Raw genomic sequence first — 20,169 nt, 5'->3', positions numbered from 1 at the left:
GCTGCTGACACCAGATATGGCAACACACCGCTCTTGTGGGCTGTTAGGAATGGGCGTGAGGGTATCATGAAGATACTGCTGAGACGGCGTGACGTTAACCCCAACACTGTTGACACCAGATATGGCAGCACACCACTTTCATGGGCTGCCAGGGATGGGCGTGAGGGTATCATGAGGATACTGCTGAAACGGAAAGACATCAACCCCAACCAAGTGGATAAGCAGGGCCGAACACCGCTCTTGTGGGCGGCCAGGAATGGGCGTGAGGATATCACGAGGATGCTGCTGGAACGGAGCGACATCAACCCCAACGAAGCAAATAGGCTGGGCCAAACACCCCTCTCGTTGGCTGCTAGTTGGGGGCATGAGGGGGTCGTGAGGATACTGCTGGAGCAGGACGATGTTAATCTCGACACTATTGACGCCGAATATGGCCGAACACCGCTCTCGTCAGCTGCTAGCCGGGGGCGTGAGGGTGTCGTGAGCTTACTGCTAGAGCGGCATGACATTAATCCCGACTTTGTTGACATCAAAGATGGCCGAACCCCGCTTTCGCTGGCTGCTAGTCGGGGGCACGAGGGGGTCGTGAGAAAACTGCTAGAACGAAATGACGTTAACCCCAACGCTGCTGACACCATACATGGCAAAACGCCGCTCTCGTTGGCTGCTAGTTGGGGGCATGAGGGGATTGTGAGGGTACTACTGGGGCGGAACGACGTTAATCCCAACAAACCGGATAAGCAAGGCCGAACGCCGCTCCAATGGGCTGCCAGTAACAAACATGCGGGAACCGCAGCACTACTGCGGAAGCGGGCAATTTGATTTCCAGATAGCCAGCTATGCGGCAACGGTACAATCAACAAGTTCCCCGCTGAAATGGTTGCGCCATCCGAACTCTTTTCCAAAGACCGCTTGTTTTTAATATCCAAGAATGAAATCCAACACCTCTCCCTAGACGTACCCCCCTAGCAAGGGAACAAGCTCGACGGGACACAATCCCAAGCCCTCCCCAAACAATCCTTTATATGTGGGTTGGCAAGTTACGGCAGATGCCAAACCTCCCGGTCATTCCCTTGGAGTGTCTCATGCCCCCTTGGTGCTTTCAGATCACCCTACCCTCATTCGCGTTTTTTTGCCATCGCATTATTCGGTCCTTGTTTCAACAATTTTTTCCACATCCGTGGTCCACCGGTGCTTTCTATACCCCTTCCCTTCCGCATATACACCTATTTGATCTTCCCTTTGTTTATAGTGTTTATTGGGTTACGCTATTCCATGTTTGTCAATTGTTTCTTTGCACTCATGTCACCGGATTGAAGTCGCGTTTTTCTTTGATGGCATGATGCATCTTAGCGTGGTAACAGGGTTGTTTTGTAAGCAGAATTTGAGGCGCCGGATACAAGTTTCATGAAGGACAATGAAGATATCTATGGGTATGTGAGACAAACAGGATGTATGAAAAGGGTCTTGGGCAACCGTCATTCCTTATGACCATATTCCCTACCGTCAAATCTTCCTATATGTAAGACTCCCATGTTAATGAAGCACTAAACCACTCGGATCAGAAGTGGAACCTTTTGGGCTAAAATACTCCAGCATGACCCTGTTGCATCTTGTGGTCAGCGCTATTGTGTTGAGATGGCATTTATCTTCAATTTGATATGCGTTTGGAGCCGTTTGGATAGGCACTGGTCGAATAATGAGTAAAAATATTGTTTAGTGAACGTACAATTTTATTGAGGCTCGGGGGCAGTAAGACGACACTCGTATCCAAATTTTGCCTACAAAATATCCCCCAATACCACGCCAAGTGGCATTATACCCCCAAAGGAAATGCGACTTCAATCCGGCGACTTGAGTACTTAGGATATCAGGGTAGGTCCGCGAACGGCAGGGTTTATTCAGCCAATGGTAGGGCAGGAAGCATTCGAGGAATTTTGCCAGTTTTCAATCACACCCCATTTAGTGCGCGCACTATTCCAACCAAACCTTACTGTTCGCGGACTAACCCTGGTATCCGAGTAAAAAGTACTCGTATAGAGTTCTTGCTGCTTGAAAGACTGCGCCAGCGGCGTAACATGCCAATACCCTATGCGAGTGATTGTATCATAATCACTAATTGTGATAACAGCTCTTACCAGAAATTGGATGTGTTCTTTGCTGGTCACAAAATTGAGCCGACATGGACCAAACTGGATTATGGGACTACCAGAAGAATTTTGTGGCGCGGTTAGAAAACAAAGTAGCGTTGAAGCCATTTGGTCTTGGGGTTGGAAAATATCACTGCCAAGGTTCGTGATATTTATTACCACCGCCAGTAAGGTGGTGGATGCATTCCATTGGAAAGTGGCAAAAACACCACACTTTTTGTGGGCCGGCGGGGCTATTCCAAAAGAGGTCCCCATTCTTGGCTCGGAGACACGAGTACCTGTACGATACAGTCTCGACAGGGGGCATGGCGAAACTGGGTAGCTGGCGAACAGGGGGGTTGACACAACACCAAAAACCTAATCCTCATGCTTAGAGCAACGACACCACTTTTCTTCTCAACACCAAACCAACCTAAACAACCAACATAAACGACCAACAAGACGACCACAAGACACCCTTGGAATCGATTACCAAGGGATTTGGAAGGCAGATAGGGGTAAGTGGAATTTCAAGAAATTAAAAAAAAAAAAAAAAAGACTTTATTCTAAGAAAAATACAGGATTGCCCAGCTACTGCTAGGATGACTGGGAGCCGAACAGGATGTGCCCTGTCGTTGAGCGGAGATGGTTGAAAGCTTCCTACGTCTTCGTTGAGCTTGCTCAGCGTCTTTCTCATCACGTTTGCGCTTCAACTCTGCAAGTACCTCACCTCTTTCGATGACACAGGCTTCATCACTATTGAGTGGCCTTCGATCAGCCCTTCCTTTGGCAGTTATCTGCTTTATTTCTTCACGCAGATAAGCTTCACCTGCCTCATGCATAACCACCTTTGCTGCATTTCTCTCTGCTGATGATTTTAACTTAGTTAAAACAGATTGTAGCTTGAATGAACAAGGACTATTCGAGGTAATTGCCGATAGTCCTTGAACATAAAGACCGTGAATAGATCGTGTGGGGTTGTGGGAGTCTTTGGGCGAAAGGTGATAAGATCTTGGGGTGTTTGAAGGGGAATTGGTCGTGGAGGAGAAGGCTCTCAGGGAGGAAGGCTGGGTTCGGGTAGACTTAATGGATTGAGAATAATGTGAGGATTGTACGGATAAATTCCTGTCGCCCTAAAACCTGCTAGAATATTCTCTTTCGTGAAAGCTTTTTGGTGTGCTCAAGCTAGTAGTTTGGAAATTGATCTTTGTCTACTAGAACTCGGAGTTTGTTGACCTCCTGTGTGTAATATGTACTGATTGGCGAAAATACAGCAACATCTAGTAGTTGAAGGATATGAGAAGTATGTGCCAGTAAACAAAGAGGTAGAATCTGATGATCGAGACAGTATTCCAATATTGTAAGGTCAATATGTAAACCAAATTCATCAAATAATATAAGACACCATTCGTTATATGCTCTGTATTTGTATATTAGTATATAATTAGTAACAAAAGAAGAGGTAAAAAAAATTTCTTCCTATACCTGTTTCTAGTTTCTGGTTCAAATATTTTTTCAAAACATTTTAAGCAGGTAATACTGTTATACTGTTGTTAAAACCTCTTGTGGCATTTCCATACCAAAACTCCATCTCTTTTCTTGTTTTATACGAGCCAGTAAGCTGGTTCTCTTCTCAGAAAATTACCAATGAGGTTAAGAAATACCCATCCACTTGTATTGTTGCAACTACTCTACAGGATTCTCTAATGCGCTATTCTTTGTAGACGGAGATGTCATGAACATGACTTGGCATGGAAAAGGTTTTCACATGACTCATTTGGGTCATATGACTTGATATGTTATGATTTGTTATGTTTTACACATAACTTGATTATAAGTCATGAGATGTGCACCTGGCAAGTATGCCTTGCAGGTATGCCTTGCACATATGAGTTATGTTTCACACATGACCTCATTACAAGGTTATGGGTTTCACACATGTGACCACTTAGGGTCATATGACTAGTTTATTATGTTATGATTGGTTTATGAGTTTTCGCACATGACCTTGCTATGAGGTCATGGGTTTCAAGCATGTGACCACTTTGGTCATACGACTAGTTTATTATGATTTGGTTTTGCACATGTGACAACTTTGGGTCACATGATTTGGAGTGGGAAGAACACTATATAAGGAGGCCAGTACGGCCAAGGAGGATAGATTCTTCACACTTTATTCAAAGAACTTTTCCTTGTCCTTGCTATCGCTTCGCCTCGGAGCGTTTCTATCGCACCTATGATGGGCTTTAATGCTGGGGATTCTGGGGGAGATATTTGAGTTCCCTCAGTAGTTCCTGGAGTTCTTGGTGTTGAGGTCTGTTTGCGTTATGTAGCAGATTACTTGTTTGCTTCTCATTCCATTGCCTGATAGTTTCTTACGATACTGTCACTTCAAGTACTTCATCACAGTCGCGTATGTGCTTCTTTCAGTAAAATGTCTTCAGCTTCCTGTCTATCGTCTACTTGCAGGTTTCACATTTGATTGGGGGGATTGGACATTGTCTTTGAAGGGATCACCAGTGCTATTCTTTGGGCCAGTTTATGTTTGTTGGGTTTTAATGAAGTCCTTAGAGCTCACTATGCAAAAAGCCCTTGGGTTTGACTGATGACCTTCCTAAGTTTCAACTGGTCATACTGGCTGCATCATCCCTCAGATAGCAGGGCGGTACCTGCCCAGCCCCTCCTTGTTACATTTATGTTTCTACGGTCGGAATCATACGATATTGTTTATCACCATTTCCTTGGAATTTATGTTCCTGCAGCGTTTACTGTGGTTTAGTCAGGTGTCACCTCCTTGCTCTGGTGGGGATGACTTTGACCCTGAAATTTCTTACCCTCTGGGTAGCTGTTGTTATTGCCTGGTGTGGTATGGGACAATTGACTGCGAGACACTCGTGTTGTCTATGTGCTTGGGTGGTTCGGTTGTAGATTGTAGTTGGTGGCTTCACCCAATGCAAGTAGAGCCTATCTTCTGATTTTTCTACTCCTGTTTGCTCGTCTTCCTCCTTCCTGTCGCATCGATTGGGGGTGCCTCTTGCCTGTCATTTGGTCTGTATCTGTTGCCAGAGCTGTAGGGCTGGCTTTGGCTGGCTCTACTTACTCTTTCCCGACTTGGTTGAACTTCAGTTTGACTAGGTTGGACAGTGTGGCTGGTGCTGTTGCCTTCAGGTATTGGTGCTGCCTTCTTTGTGGCTCCCGGCTATGGCTGGTAGGTTTCTCTCGGCTACACAGTGTCGGGGGTTTGGGCTCCGCTGGTGTGGCCAAGACCAATGGTTACCTAATGGGATTAGGTATAGGCTGTCCTGTGGCTGTTGGATGGTTGATCTGCCTGAGGGGCTGAAGGGGTATAATGGACTTTGTGATATTGGGTGGGTAAGACTTGGGGGTGGCTGATTAGGGGGGGAGAGGCAACTGCAAGTACTGGTCAGGCCAGCATCAGGTTGGGCGAGGTCTAATTAAGTGTTTCCAGTCTGGCTTGGGCTGTTGGGCAAAGCTGCTGAGTGCTGCAAAGCTTCCTGATGGACTGGCTAGCTGATAGCTACCTGTATAGATAGTGGGTTGCGACTACCTAGTTGGACTTGTTTGGGTCTTGCATGCTGGGCTTTGTGGGGTTTTTTTGATCTCTTTGGTTTTGTTTTTGGGTATGGCAGGAGGAGGCAAAGTACTACAGGTGAGAGATAGACTCCACTAGCCTTCTCAGCTTGTTACTACCACTATGTATTTTCTTTGTTTGCATTGTTTTTGTTCAGGGGAAGAGGCAGCGGGTACAGGTCCTCCTCACTGATATGCTCCTCGGAGACAACTGGCAAAGTGGGTTCATAGGGGTGATGGCCTCGCATGCAGGCACGAGAGGTGGACATGTTGGTTGCCTCCTCCCTGCTATTGTGCCATCTGTAGGTTTAGTTTGATTTATTGGTTTTCTACTGTGGTGGAGGTTTTTGCGGAACAGTATTGAGGCCAGGAAGTAGTGGTTTTTATTTTTTACATAACGAACCTGGTCGGGTTGGTCTTTTGCTCAGCTTCAGCTACACTTAGTGCTGGCTGGCTTCATACAAGAGGGGCTAAGGACTTTGACTGTGGTGGGCACCAGGTTGTTTGATAGTCTTGTAATTAGTTCTCGTATGGGCATGACTTGGGGATGGCAGGTGCGAGACCGTAGACTTGGTTAGCTTAGGTTTAGTGGTATATTAGTTAACGGTATCTCTGTGTGGATGGGGACTCGTTGTATGCCAGTGTTGATAGTACGAGTTTAAATCAAATTAGGTTGAATTCTAAGTACTTTTTCTACTTATTATTTTAAGAATAAAAATACATTTTTTCTCATTATTATTATCACAACCTTTATTATTATTATGACGAGAAAAATACTTCATGGAGAAGAGTTAGAGAAAGCTTATGAGAGGCATTCGTAATAGAAGACAAAGGTATTGTATGATCGGTAACATAGGCATAGGCCTAGTACTATTGTAAAGTGAGAAGAAAAGAAGGAAAAAAGTATTGTTCCCCGTTGCCAAGAACTAATCATCCGAATGGAGATTGTTACAGGAGTCTATGTCAGGAAAAATTAGGGCCTAAGCCTACAGGGTTCTGAGCATTAGATGCGCAGGATGTAAAGAACATTAATTGCAAATCAGCATCCAACATCAGATTTTAGCGATATCAGAGTACAACAGCATTGTCACACAATTCACAGTGTACAATCAGACACTATATATAATGTGTTTCCAAGGAGCTGATCCTGTTCTCAGTAGAAGGTATAATAGTTGGCAGGTTGCCTGCTCTACCAGAGAGGAGACAAGAGCTGAGAACTAAAGAAGACTTTGAAGGTGTACTGGAAAAACTAAAGAGTAACTGTTCAACCAAGTATATTGAAATACTGTCTGTCGATGTCTGCCTCTTCCATCATAGAATCAGTTAGTTTTTAAATACACAAATCTGTTCATGTCTAGCATGAACGAACTAATCAAAGATATCAAGCGATACACTTTAATAAAACTACTTAAGTATCAAACGATACTTAAAACAAACCAAGTATCAAAGTGATACTTAAAACAAATCATAAAACAAAACCAAGTATCAAAGCAATGCTTAAAACAAAACATAGAACAAAACTAAGTATCAAACGATACTTAAAACAAATCAAGTATCAAAGTAATACTTAAAATAAAAGATAAAACTGTAATGTGTTCGCAAGGTGCTAATCATGTTATCGGTAATAGATACGATAGTTGGCACGTGGCCTGCTCTTCCAGAGAGGAGATAAGAGCTGAGAACTAAAGGAGATTTCGAAGGTGTACTGAGGAACAAAGAAGTAACCGTTTAATCAAGTATATTGAAATACTGTCTATCGAAGTCTGCCTTTTCCATCGTGGAAACAGGCGGTCTTTAAATATACAAATCTTGTTCATGTCTAGCATGAACGAAGCTAATCAAAGGTATCAAGCGATACTCTTTGGTAAAACAAACCAAGTGTCAAAATGATACTTAAAACAATACATAAAACAAAACTAAGTATTAAACGATACTTAAAACAAACCAAGTATCAAAGGAATATATAAAACAAAATATAAAACAAAACTAATAACTGAGGACCTGTACCAGTTACATTCCCCAAAACAAAACAATTGTTTAAACAAATAAAATCTAATAATCATCAAAAGCGGAGTCTGAGAAACTAAAGGCTTCAGTTTCTGCTATCAGTTCTTCATCATAAGTTTCACACCAGGGGTAAGAGGAAATCCTAAGAAAACATCGAGAGTTAAAGAAATACAAATCACAGTAGTCATGAATACTAGATTCATGCTGTATATCAACCCAAGCGTTATCGCAATCAGGATAGTAGTCCACCCAGAGGATGGCGAAGTAGTCTTCATGTTGGATAATATTGCGGTTCAACAACTGTTCAACAAGCTGTTATCGTAGCCTCACATTAAGTTCCACATAGTTTGACATCGTTATGGTATTCAGATAGAGGATGGTGATCATATGAGGTTATCAAAAACCTACTCCATAGCCTGATTTTCCTCATCGCCGCTTTCGAATTCTGACTCAAAGTATGGTACCTAAAACCCAATCCTAGCTTCGAGTTCCATCTGCCATTGCTTAGTCTCTGGCATCATTGGTGTCCAGCACATTGGGATGTAATTGATTGTTGGAGAAAGAGATTCATTTGGCATATTGTCTTTCCACCATTTGTTTACTATATCCATAGCATGTTCCAGTCCTTCTGGTAGTTCTTAGCTGTTTACACTCGTTGGGTATCCTTTCCATTTGACCAGGAACTGATCATTTCCCTGCCAAAGGCGGTGGTCTCGGATTTCTTCAACTTACCATTCATTCTTTTTATCAATGATGATAGGTGTGGGTCGAGAGTGGATTCCTCCAGGAAACATGGAGTTGTCATTTGAGTGGAATCATTTAACAGCAGAGGCATAGAAGACAGCAGTATTACGGTGGTACATATGTCGATCTATCTGGACAGTGTAGTTTTCTGTATGCTTATCAAAGGATAAAACCTTGAAAGGTCCTCGCCATCGGGGTTGTAGTTTCTTGCTGCATCCAACATTGTTAAAAAACATGTTTCCATATACAATGAGCATATCACCTGGTGGAATAGGCATATGCTTGCATTATCACTACTGACCAGTAGTGGTACTCCGGAATCGGGCAGCTTTAATAGCTTGGAAGGCATCGTTCCAAATTACCTAATAGCGGTTTAGGTGGTTATCTGAGGTGGGGACTGAGGAGTTCTTGAATAGAGTTGTTGGTAGGAGAGGGCATTGGCAGCTGAAGATTGCCTTGTATAGAGACATTCTCAAGGTGTCTGAATATCCGGCATTAATATATGCGGCGAGCTCAATGAGGGCTGGTTCCCACTTGGTTTGTCGTTCATTGATCATATTCCTAATTCCGGTCTTGACCTTGCGGATCTTTCGCTCTGTTTGGCCATTAGTCTCATGATGTCCAGGAGCAGCCATAATATGGTTGATTCCAAGAAAGATCAAGCTTTGTTTCCAGAATCTGGCAGTGAAATGGGGATTAGTATCACTGACAATAGATAATGGGTATCCGTGGGGTGTAACGTGTTCGCAAGGTGCTAATCACGTTAACGATATAAGATACGATAGTTGGTAGGTGGCCTGCTCTTCCAGAGAGGAGGCGAGAGCTAAGAACTAAAGGAGGCTTCGAGGGTGTACTGAGGAACAAAGAAGTAACCGTTCAACCAAGTATATTGAAATACTGTCTGTCGAAGTCTGCCTTTTCTATTGTAGAAACAGGCGGGGTAACCGGTACAGGTACTGGGTTATTGGTTTTGTTTTATGTGTTGTTTTAAGTATCGCTTTGATACTTTGTTTGTTTTAAGTCTCGTCTGATACTTGGTTTTGTTTTATGTTTTGTTTTAAGTATCGCTTTGATACTTGGTTTTGTTTTATGTTTTGTTTTAAGTATGGCCTTGATACTTAAGGAGTTTTACCAAAGTGTATCGATTGATACCTTTGATTAGTTTCGTTCATGTTAGACATGAACAGATTTGTGTATTTAAAGACTGCCAGTTTCTACGATAGAAAAGGCAGACTTCGACAGACAGTATTTCAATTTACTTAGTTGAACGGTTACTTCTTTGTTTCCCAGTACACCCTCGAAGCCTCCTTTAGTTCTCAGCTCTCGCCTCCTCTCTGGAAGAGCAGGCCACCTGCCAACTATCGTACTTAGTACCGATAACGTGATTAGCACCCTGCGAACACGTTACAGAATCAGGCGGTCTTTAAATACACAATTCTGTTCATATCTAGCATGAACGAAACTAATCAAAGGTATCAATTGATACTCTTTAGTAAAACTCCTTAAGTATCAAAGCGATACTTAAAACAAAACATAAAACAAAACCAAGTATCAAACGATACTTAAAACAAACCAAGTATCAAAGCGATACTTAAAACAAAACATAAAACAAAACCAATAACCGAGTACCCGTACCGGTTACATTCACCAAAACAAAACAACTGTTTAAAGAAACAAAACCTAATAATCATCAAAAGCGGATTCCGAGAAACTCATGGCCTCAGTTTCTGCATGAAATTCTTCATCAGAAGTATCACATCAGGGGCAAGAAGAAACTCTAAGGAAATACTTAGCCACAAAGAAATGTAAATCACAGTAGTCACGAATACCAGATTCGTGCTGTACATCAACCCAAGCGTGATTGCAATCAGGACAGTAATCTACCCAGAGGATTTCGAAATAGTCATCAAGTTGGATAGCATCGCGGTTCAACAACAGTCCAACAATCTGTTGTCGCAGCCTCACGTTGAGCTCCACAGAGTTTGACATCGTTATGGTATTCGGATGGTGATTGGTAACTAGATAAAGTTGTCCAGAGCCTGCTCCATAGCTTGATTCTCCTCATCACTGCTTTCGAACTCCGACTCAACATGTGGTGCCCAAAGTCCATCTCTAGCTTCGAGTTCTGCATGCCATCGCTGAGTTTCTGGCATTGTAGGTGTCCAGCACATGGTGATATAATTGATTGTTGGGGGGAGGGATTCGTTTGGCATGTTGTCTTTCCACCATCCGTTCACTATACCCATAGCGTGTTCTAGTCCTTCCAGTGGTTCCCAACTGTTTTCGCTCGTCGGATATCCTTTCCATTTGACTAGGAACTGATCATTTCCATGCCAAAGGTGGTGGTCTCTGATTTCTTCAACTTTCCATTCATCTTTCTTATTGATGATGATAGGTACAGGCCAAGAGTGGGTTCTTCCAGGAAACTTGGAGTCGTCATTTGGATGGAATCGCTTGACAGCTGAGGCATGAAAGACTGCAGTATTGCGGCGGTACATGCGTCCATCCATCTGGACAGTGTAGTTCTCTGTATGCTCGTCAAAGGATATGACGTTGAAGGGTCCTCGTCATTGGGGTTGCAGTTTCTTGCTGCGTCCAACATTGGTAATGAACATGTTACAATGTACCATGAGTATGTCTCCTGGTGAGATGGGGACATGTTTGCGTCGTCGATTCTGGGCAGTAGTGGTGCTTCGGAATCGGGCAGCCTTAACAGCTTGGAAGGCATCGTTCCGAATTGCTTGGTGGCGGTTTAGACGGTCATCAGAGGCAGGGACTGAGGAGTTCTTAAATAGTGTTGTAGGTAGGAGGGGGTATTGACGGCCAAAGACTGCCTTGTATGGTAACATCCCCAAGGTATCTGAAAATCCGGCGTTGATATATGCAGCGAGCTCAACAAGGGCTGGTTCCCAGTTGGTTTGTCGTTCATTGATCATGTTCCTAATTCTGGTCTTAACTTCGCAGATTTTTCATTCTGCTTGGTCATTAGTCTCATGGTGTCCAGGGGCAGCCATAATGTGGTTTATTGCGAGGGAGGTCAAGGTTTGCTTCCAGAATCTGGCGGTAAAACGGGGATCAGCATCACTGACAATAGATAAGGGGTACCCATGGGGGGTAAGCAGGTATCGTTGGAGGTTATTCCAGGTGGCTTTGGAGGAATTGGTAACCTTCATTGGTATGAGCCATGGGTATCCAGAGAATTGATCCACAGCTACCAAGATGGTATCATATCATGCCGACTTGTTGAAAGGTCCTGCGAAATCGATGGCATAGGATTCAAATATTTCACATGGTAGTTGCAGGGTCTGTGCTTTCCCTTCAGGTAGTTGTGTTCGCTCCTTATTTGCCTGGCAGAGTTCACATTGTTTGACAAAATCGCCAAAGTCCTTTCGCATTTCAGGCCAGTAAACATGTTCTGAGGTATATTGAAGGTTGCGGTCCGCACTGTGGTGTCCTTTGTTGTGAATCTCGGATATGACATATTCTCTAATAGTTATTCCATTGAACATATGGCCCTTTGGTATGTATAGGAAATGTTCACCATAATGGGTGCTGATATAGACCATTCCATTTGATATGTTGTAGGGGGCGAGGTCTCCATGCCTGGAGCTATCCATGGCTTTGAAGTAAATCCGGTCATGGCGGTATCCTGCTATCATTTAGCTTCAGAAAGAGGAGGTTAATTCTTCTGTGGTCGATCAGACATCTCGTTCATCCTCGATTAGGGATCCTCTTGTTGGTTCGATAGGGGCTTCCTCTTCCTCAAAGGTTTCGTAGAGTTGACGCCGATGCTCAGGAATAGTAGAGGGTATGACCGAGACAATGGTTTCATTGTTGTATACTTGTAAGGGTCCACCATATAGTGGTCGTGAATCGATTATGGGAGGAGAGGATGGCGGGGCTGACTGTGGGGGGTGTAAATAGGATATTGCATCCACGTAGGCTGCTGCTTGTTCGAGTTCTTCAAGACCTTGGTATCGTGTTGGAGCAGGGTTAAGGATATGAGGATATTGGGTTGACTCATTTTCATCGATCATCTCTTCTTCTCCTTCTGCGGTGTCGAAGCTGGTGTCTTTGGAATCGTTAGCAGGTATATAGTACGGTTGCTGGTATCTGTTTCCGAACTTAATCTTAGTCTGGTAAAAAGGGCAGGTGTCGTGGTAACAGTGGGACCAGTGGAGTCTGCTTTTCTCAAGTTCGTGAGGAGGTGTGCTGCGGAGCCTGCAATTGTCTTTCCATTCTTCATCAATGTTCTTTTCTCGTTCTGTTCTGCCAGCACTGTACATGGTGTAAGGGAAAGGATTGGAGGGAGTGGCAGAGCTGGCGGTAGCCATTGATGGTTCTTGTTCATAGGAGGTGTCGTCAGGACTGTCTTCGCTTTGTCTTGTGTGCTCGTGAACAAGGGGAGGGTTTGCGAGGTCTTGATTCTCATATAAGCGGGAGAGAGCATCAGCTAAATAGTTCATTCTTCCAGGGGTGTAGATAATTTTTGCATCGTATTTGCTGATTTCGCCTGTCCATCTTGTTCTTCTTCTTCCAGGTATCCTTTCTGTTTTAAGATTAGTGAGAGGTTGGTGGTCGGTAACAATAGTGAAGGTATTGTCCATCAGCATGTGGTTGAAAGCGGCGAGAGCATCAATCACAGCAAGGGCTTCCTTGTCTGTGGTTCCATAGTTCATCTGTGAGTTAGTGAACTTCCTGCTGTGTAATGCCGCCGGCCTTGCCATTTCATGGGAGGCCCCGTGCCCAACCCATGCTCCAACTCCAACATCCGATGCATCAGTTATCAGCCATATCAGTTCTGGATTACTATAGTCGATAGGTTGAATAACGTTGGCGTTTTTAATCAATTCCTTGATGTTGGTAAAGGCTTGGTCATGAGTGTGGGTCCAGACAACTTCTGCATTGCTGGTAAGGTCTGTGAGTGGTACTGTCACAGTGGCATGGTGTGGGAGGAACTGGGAAATATAGTTGACTAGTCCTAGGAATCGCATGAGTTCCTTTTGATTCCGGGGTGTTGACCATTCCGTTAAATATGCTATTTTTCCAGGCGCTGCGTGTATTCCTTCATCATCTATAACATGTCCTAGGATATTGAGTTTATCGGCAAACAGAATTGATTTGTTTCTGCTAGCATAGAATTTAGCTTCCCTTAGTTTAGTACAAACCAATCCTATATGATAGGCATGTTCTATTTTGGTGTTCGAGAAGACAAGAATATCATCAATGTAGACCCAAACAAAATGGTAGAGGTATTCGCTTAGAAGGTTTTCCATAATTCGCATAAAGGTAGCGGGCATATTCATATCACCTTGTAATATAACTTGGCTAATGAAACTTCCGAAGTGTGTTTTGAAACTGTTGTAGCGTTTGCTTTCTGGGTCTAACCTTGTTTGGAAGTAGGCATCGCTTAGGTCAATCTTACTTCGGAATCGTGCCCGTCCAACTGGATTTAGAATCTGGGTTTGGTTTGGGATAGTGGAGCTGTCCATAACTATGTTTTCGTTCCGTAGCTTAAGGTCAACCAAGGGGTGGATTATTTTGCCATCTGCTTTGGGTTGAACAAACATAGGAGTGGCACCTGGGGCTTCTGCTCGGTAGATGACTCCTCTTCTTTCTTGTTGGTTGATCCAATCATAAAGTGGACTTTTGTATGCATCAGGAATAGAGTAGGTGGGTTGGTTCTTGAGATTAGAGGGGTCTCGGAGGCGGATGTGGTGATTCACCTCTCTCATAGGTGGTAGTTCTTCGGGTATTTGATCAGGGACAACATCAGAGTACTCATCCAACAGTCATAGTGCAGTTGCTTCACAGACTGCGGCTCGGTACTCTCGGCTTGTTGGCTTGCATGTGACTCTAACCTTCTGTTCTGGGAAATCGATAGTTGATTCCCTACACCTGATTTTAGTTTTATGGCGATTCAGGAATGGCATGCCAATTAGGGCATCGTATTTGGCTAAGTTTCCAACCAGCATTTCCTGGAGGGGTAGGACTGCAGAACCAAGTCATATGATCGCACTGCAGGTTTTATGGCTTGTGGATCGTGATCCTTTTACTGCCTTATTGACTGGTATGGGTTGGTTAAGGTCTCGAGTGGGGAGTCCATGGACAGAGACAAAGGCATTACTGATCATATCTCTTCCGATTGCGCCAGTGTCGAATAGGACTCGGGCCTTTTTGCCATTGATCAGGATAGTACCTTCCAGGGCGCTGTGTGCTTTGCAGGTAGCCGACGGTCGGACACTGTTGCATTCCATATCGATATATCGGATATGGATTGCTTCATATTCGCTGGATTGGGTACTATTGCTTTCAACATTGTTGGCCGATGCCTCTTACTTAATTGCCTTTCCTTTTCCTTTCTTCGTAGGACGGTTCTTTGCGATAAGTCCTTTTTTCCACATTCAAAACACTCTCCTTTTTGCCGTCTCGATTCTTTGGAGGATTTTGTTTTCTTCTTGAAAACCCGTGGGGTATCGTCTTCAGAGTTGCTGGAGGCTTTGTGTCATGGCTGGCTGTTCCTACTAGAGGATGTCTGTGTTTTGTAGGCCTTGGTCTCATGGAGAATGGCGTCCTTTCGTTCTGCTCTTGCAATTATTACTGCAATATTATCGCCGTCTTCCTCGAGTGGTTCTACTTCTCGTCGGAGGGTAGGGTGCATGGTGTCGTAGAATCGTCGCTTCAGGATGTATTTGGAGATACTTCCGCTCTCCATCCGGTCCTTATACATCATTAGGTCCGTAGCCACATTGGTGATTCGCTTGACATGCGTTCCGTTAACTTGCTGGAGCTGGTTGAATTTGTTGTATAGGAGGTCGTTGGTTATAGAGGATTGGAATCGTCCTTTCAAGTAATCGTGAACTGTAGTTCCTCTTAATCTTACATTCCAGCCGAAATCCTTATAGCATTGGTGGTATGTGTCGGTTGCCTTTCCTTCGCAGAATGATCCAATGAGAAGTCCGCTTGTAGGGTCTTTGTAACGTGTTCGCAAGGTGCTAATCAGGTTAACGATAAAGGATACGATTGTTGGCAGGTGACCTGCTCTTCCAGAGAGGAGGCGAGAGCTGAGAACTAAAGGAGGCTTCGAGGGTGTACTGGGGAACAAAGAAGTAACCGTTCAACCAAGTATATTGAAATACTGTCTGTCGAAGTCTACCTGTTCTATCGTAGAAACAGGCGGTCTTTACATACACAAAACTGTTCATGTCTAGCATGAACGAAACTAATCAAAGGTATCAATTGATACTCTTTGGTAAAACTCCTTAAGTATCAAAGCGATACTTAAAACAAAACATAAAACAAACCAAGTATCAAAACGATACTTAAAACAAACCAAGTATCAAAACGATACTTAAAACAAACCAAGTATCAAAGCGATACTTAAAACAAAACATAAAACAAAACCTAGTATCAAACGATACTTAAAACAAACCAAGTATCAAAGCGATACTTAAACCAAAACATAAAACGAAACCTAGTATCAAACGATACTTAAAGCAAACCAAGTATCAAAGCGATACTTAAACAAAACATAAAATAAAACCTAGTATCAAACGATACTTAAAACAAACCAAGTATCAAAGCGATACTTAAAACAAAACATAAAATAAAACCTAGTATCAAACGATACTTAAAACAAACCAAGTATCAAAGCGATACTTAAAACAAAACATAAAATAAAACCTAGTATCAAACGATACTTAAAACAAACCAAGTATCAAAGCGATACTTAAAACAAAACATAAAACAAAACCAATAACCGAGTACCCGTACCGGTTACATTCCCCAAAACAAAGCAACTGTTTAAACAAACAAAACCTAATAATCATCAAAAGTGGATTCTCAGAACCTCATGGCTTCAGTTTCCGCCAAAAACTCTTCGTCATAAGTGTCGCACCAGGGGCAAGAAGAAACCTTAAGGAAACATTGAGACTCAAAGAAAGGTAAATCACAGTAGTCACGAATACCCGATTCGCGCTGTACATCAACCCAAGCGTGATCGCAATCAGGACGGTAATCTATCCAGAGGATTTCGAAATAGTCTTCAAGTTGGATAGCATCGCGGTTCCACAACAGTCCAACCATCTGTTGTCGCAGCCTCACATTGAGCTCCACATAATTTGACATCGTTATGGTATTCAGATGGTGATTGGTGACTAGATAAAGTTGTCAAGAGCCTGCTCCATAGCTTGATTCTCCTCATCACTGCTTTCGAACTCCGACTCAAAGTGTGGTGCCCAAAATCCATCTCTAGCTTCGAGTTCTGCATGCCACCGCTCAGTTTCTGGCATTGTAGTTGTCCAGCACATGGTGATATAATTGATTGTTGGGGGGAGGGATTCGTTTGGCATGTTGTCTTTCCACCATCTGTTCACCATATCCATAGGGTGCTCTTGTTCTTCTAGTGGTTCCCAGCTGTTTTCGCTCGTCGGATATCCTTTCCATTTGACTAGGAACTGATCATTTCCATGCCAAAGGCGGTGGTCTCGGATTTCTTCAACTTCCCATTCATCTTTCTTTTCAATGATGATAGGTGTGGGTCGAGAGTGGGTTCTTCCAGGGAACTTGGAGTCGTCATTTGGGTGTAATTGTTTGACAGCTGAGTTGTGAAAGACTGCAGTATTGCGGTGGTACATGCGTCCATCCATCTGGACAGTGTAGTTCTCTGTATGCTCGTCAAAGGATATGACTTTGAAGGGTCCTCGCCATTGGGGTTGCAGTTTCTTGCTGCATCCGACATTGGTAATGAACATGTTACCATGTACCATGAGCATGTCTCCTGGTGAGATGGGGACATGTTTGCATCGTCGTTTCTGGGCAGTAGTGGTGCTTCGGAATCAGGCAGCTTTAACAGCTTGGAAGGCATTGTTCCGAATTGCTTGGAGGCGGTTTAGATGGTCATCGGAGGCAGGGACTGAGGAGTTCTTAAATAGTGTTGTAGGTAGGAGGAGGTATTGATGGCCAAAGACTGCCATATATGTTGACATCCCCAAGGTATCTGAAAATGTGGCATTGATATATGCAGCAAGCTCAACAAGGGCTGGTTCCCAGTTGGTTTGTCGTTCATTGATCATATTCCTAATTCCGGTCTTAACTTCGCGAATCTTTCTTTCTGCTTGGCCATTTGTCTCATGATGTCCAGGGGCAGCCATAATGTGGTTTATTCCGAGAGAGGTCAAGGTTTGCTTCCAGAATCTGGCGGTAAAACAGGGATCAGCATCATTGACAATAGATAAGGGGTACCCATAGAGGGTAAACAGGTATCATTGGAGGTTATTCCAGGTGTCTTTGGAGGAATTGGTAACCTTCATTGGTATGAGCCATGTGTATCCAGAGAATCGATCCACAGCTACCAAGATGGTATCATATCCTGCCGACTTGTTGAAAGGTCCTGCGAAAGCGACGGCATAGGATTCGAATATTTCACATGGCAGTTGGAGGGTCTGTGCTTTCCCTTCAGGTAGTAGTGTTCGCTCCTTATTTGCCTGGCAGAGTTCACATTGTTTGACAAAATCGCCAAAGTCCTTTCGCATTTCAGGCCAGTAAACATGTTCTGAGGCATTCATTGAAGGTTGCGGTCCGCACTGTGGTGTCCTTTGTTGTGAATCTCGGATATGACATATTCTCTAATAGTCATTCCATTGAACATATGGCCCTTTGGTATGTATAGGCAATGCTCACTATAACGGGTGCTGGTATAGACCATTCCGTTTGATATGTTGTAGGGGGCGAGGTCTCCATGCCTGGAGCTATCCATGGCTTTGAAATAAATCAGGTCATGGCGATATCCTGCTATCATTTGGCTTCGGAAAGAGGAGGTTAATTCTTCTGTGGTTGATCTAACATCTCTTTCATCCTCGATTAGGGATCCTCTTGTTGGTTCACTAGGGGCTTCCTCTTCCTCAAAGGTTTCGTAGAGTTGGCGCCGATGGTCAGGAATAGTAGGGGGTATGACCGAGACAATGGTTTCATTGTTGTATACTCGTAAAGGTCCACCATATAGTGGTCGTGAATTGATTATGGGAGGAGAGGATGGCAGGGCTGACTGGGGGGGGTGTAAATAGGATATTGCATCTACGTAGGCTGCTGCTTGTTCGAATTCTTCAAGACCTTGGTATCGTGTTGGAGCAGGGTTAAGGATATGAGGAGATTGGGTTGACTCATTTTCATCGATCATCTCTTCTTCTCCTTCTGCGGTGTCGAACCTGGTGTCTTTGGAATCATCAGCAGGCATATAGTACGGTCGCTGGTATCTATTTCCGAACTTAATCTCAGTCTGGTGAAAAGGGCAGGTGTCATGGTAACAGTGAGACCAGTGGAGTCTGCTTTGTTCAAGTTTGTGAGGAGGTGTGCTGCGGAGCGTGCAATTGTCTTTCCATTCATCATCAATGTCCTTTCCTCGTTCTGTTCTGGCAGCAGTGTACATGGTGTAAGAGAAAGGATTGGTGGGAGCGGCAGAGCTGGCGGTAGCCATCGATCGTTCTTGTTCCTAGGAGGTGTCGTCAGGGCTGTCCTCGCTTTGTCTTGTCTGGTCATGGATAAGAGGAGGATCAGTGAGATCTTAATTCTCATATAGGCTGGAGAGAGCATCAGCTAAATAGTTCGTTCTTCCAGGGGTATAGATGATTTTTGCATTGTATTTGCTGATTTCACCTATCCATCTTGTTCTTCTCCTTCCGGGTATCCTTTCTGTTTTAAGATTAGTGAGAGGTTGGTGGTCGGTAACGATAGTGAAGGTATTGCCCATCAGAATGTGGTTGAAAGCGGCGAAAGCATCAATCACAGCAAGGGCTTCCTTGTCTGTTGTTCCATAGTTCATCTGTGAGTTAGTGAACTTCCTGCTGTGTAATGCCGCCGACCTTGCCGTTTCATGGGAGGCCCCGTGCCTAACCCATGCTCCAACTCCAACATCCGACGCATCAGTAATCAGCCATATCGGTTCTGGATTACTATAGTCGATAGGTTGAATAACGTTGGCGTTTTTAATCAATTCCTTGATGTTGGTAAAGGCTTGGTCATCAGTGTGGGTCCTGACAAATTCTGCATTGCCGGTAAGGTCTGTGAGTGGCGCTGTCACAGTGGCGTGGTGTGGGAGGAACTGTGATATATAGTTGACTACTCCTAGGAATCGCATGAGTTCTTTTTAATTTCGGGGTGTTGACCATTCCGTTAAACATGCTATTTTTCCAGGGGCTGTGTGTATTCCCTCATCATCTATAACATGTCCTAGGATATTGAGTTTATCGGCAAACAGAATTGATTTGTTTCTGCTAGCGTAGAATTTAGCTTCCCTTAGTTTGGTACAAACCAATCCTATATGGTAGACATGTTCTATTTCGGTGTTTGAGAAGATCAGAATGTCATCAATGTAGACCTAAACAAAATGGTGGAGGTATTCACTTAGGAGGTTTTCCATAATTCGCATAAATGTGGCGGGCGCATTCATATCACCTTGTAATATAACTCGGCTAATGAAACTTCCGAAGTGTGTTTTGAAACTGTTGTAGCGTTCGCTTTTTGGGTCTAACCTTGTTTGGAAGTAGGCATCGCTTAGGTCAATCTTACTTCGGAATCTAGCCCGTCCAACTGCATTTAGAATCTAGGTTTGGTTTGGGATAGTGGAGCTGTCCATAACTATGTTTTCGTTCCGTAGCTTAAGGTCAACCAAGGGGTGGATTATTTTGCCATCTGCTTTGGG

The sequence above is a fragment of the Tuber melanosporum genome (genome assembly GCF_000151645.1).
Source record: "Tuber melanosporum whole genome shotgun sequence assembly, scaffold_87, strain Mel28".
NCBI lineage: Eukaryota > Fungi > Ascomycota > Pezizomycetes > Pezizales > Tuberaceae > Tuber > Tuber melanosporum.
The sequence above is the reverse complement of the archived record's forward strand: the minus strand, read 5'-3'. Positions refer to the sequence as shown.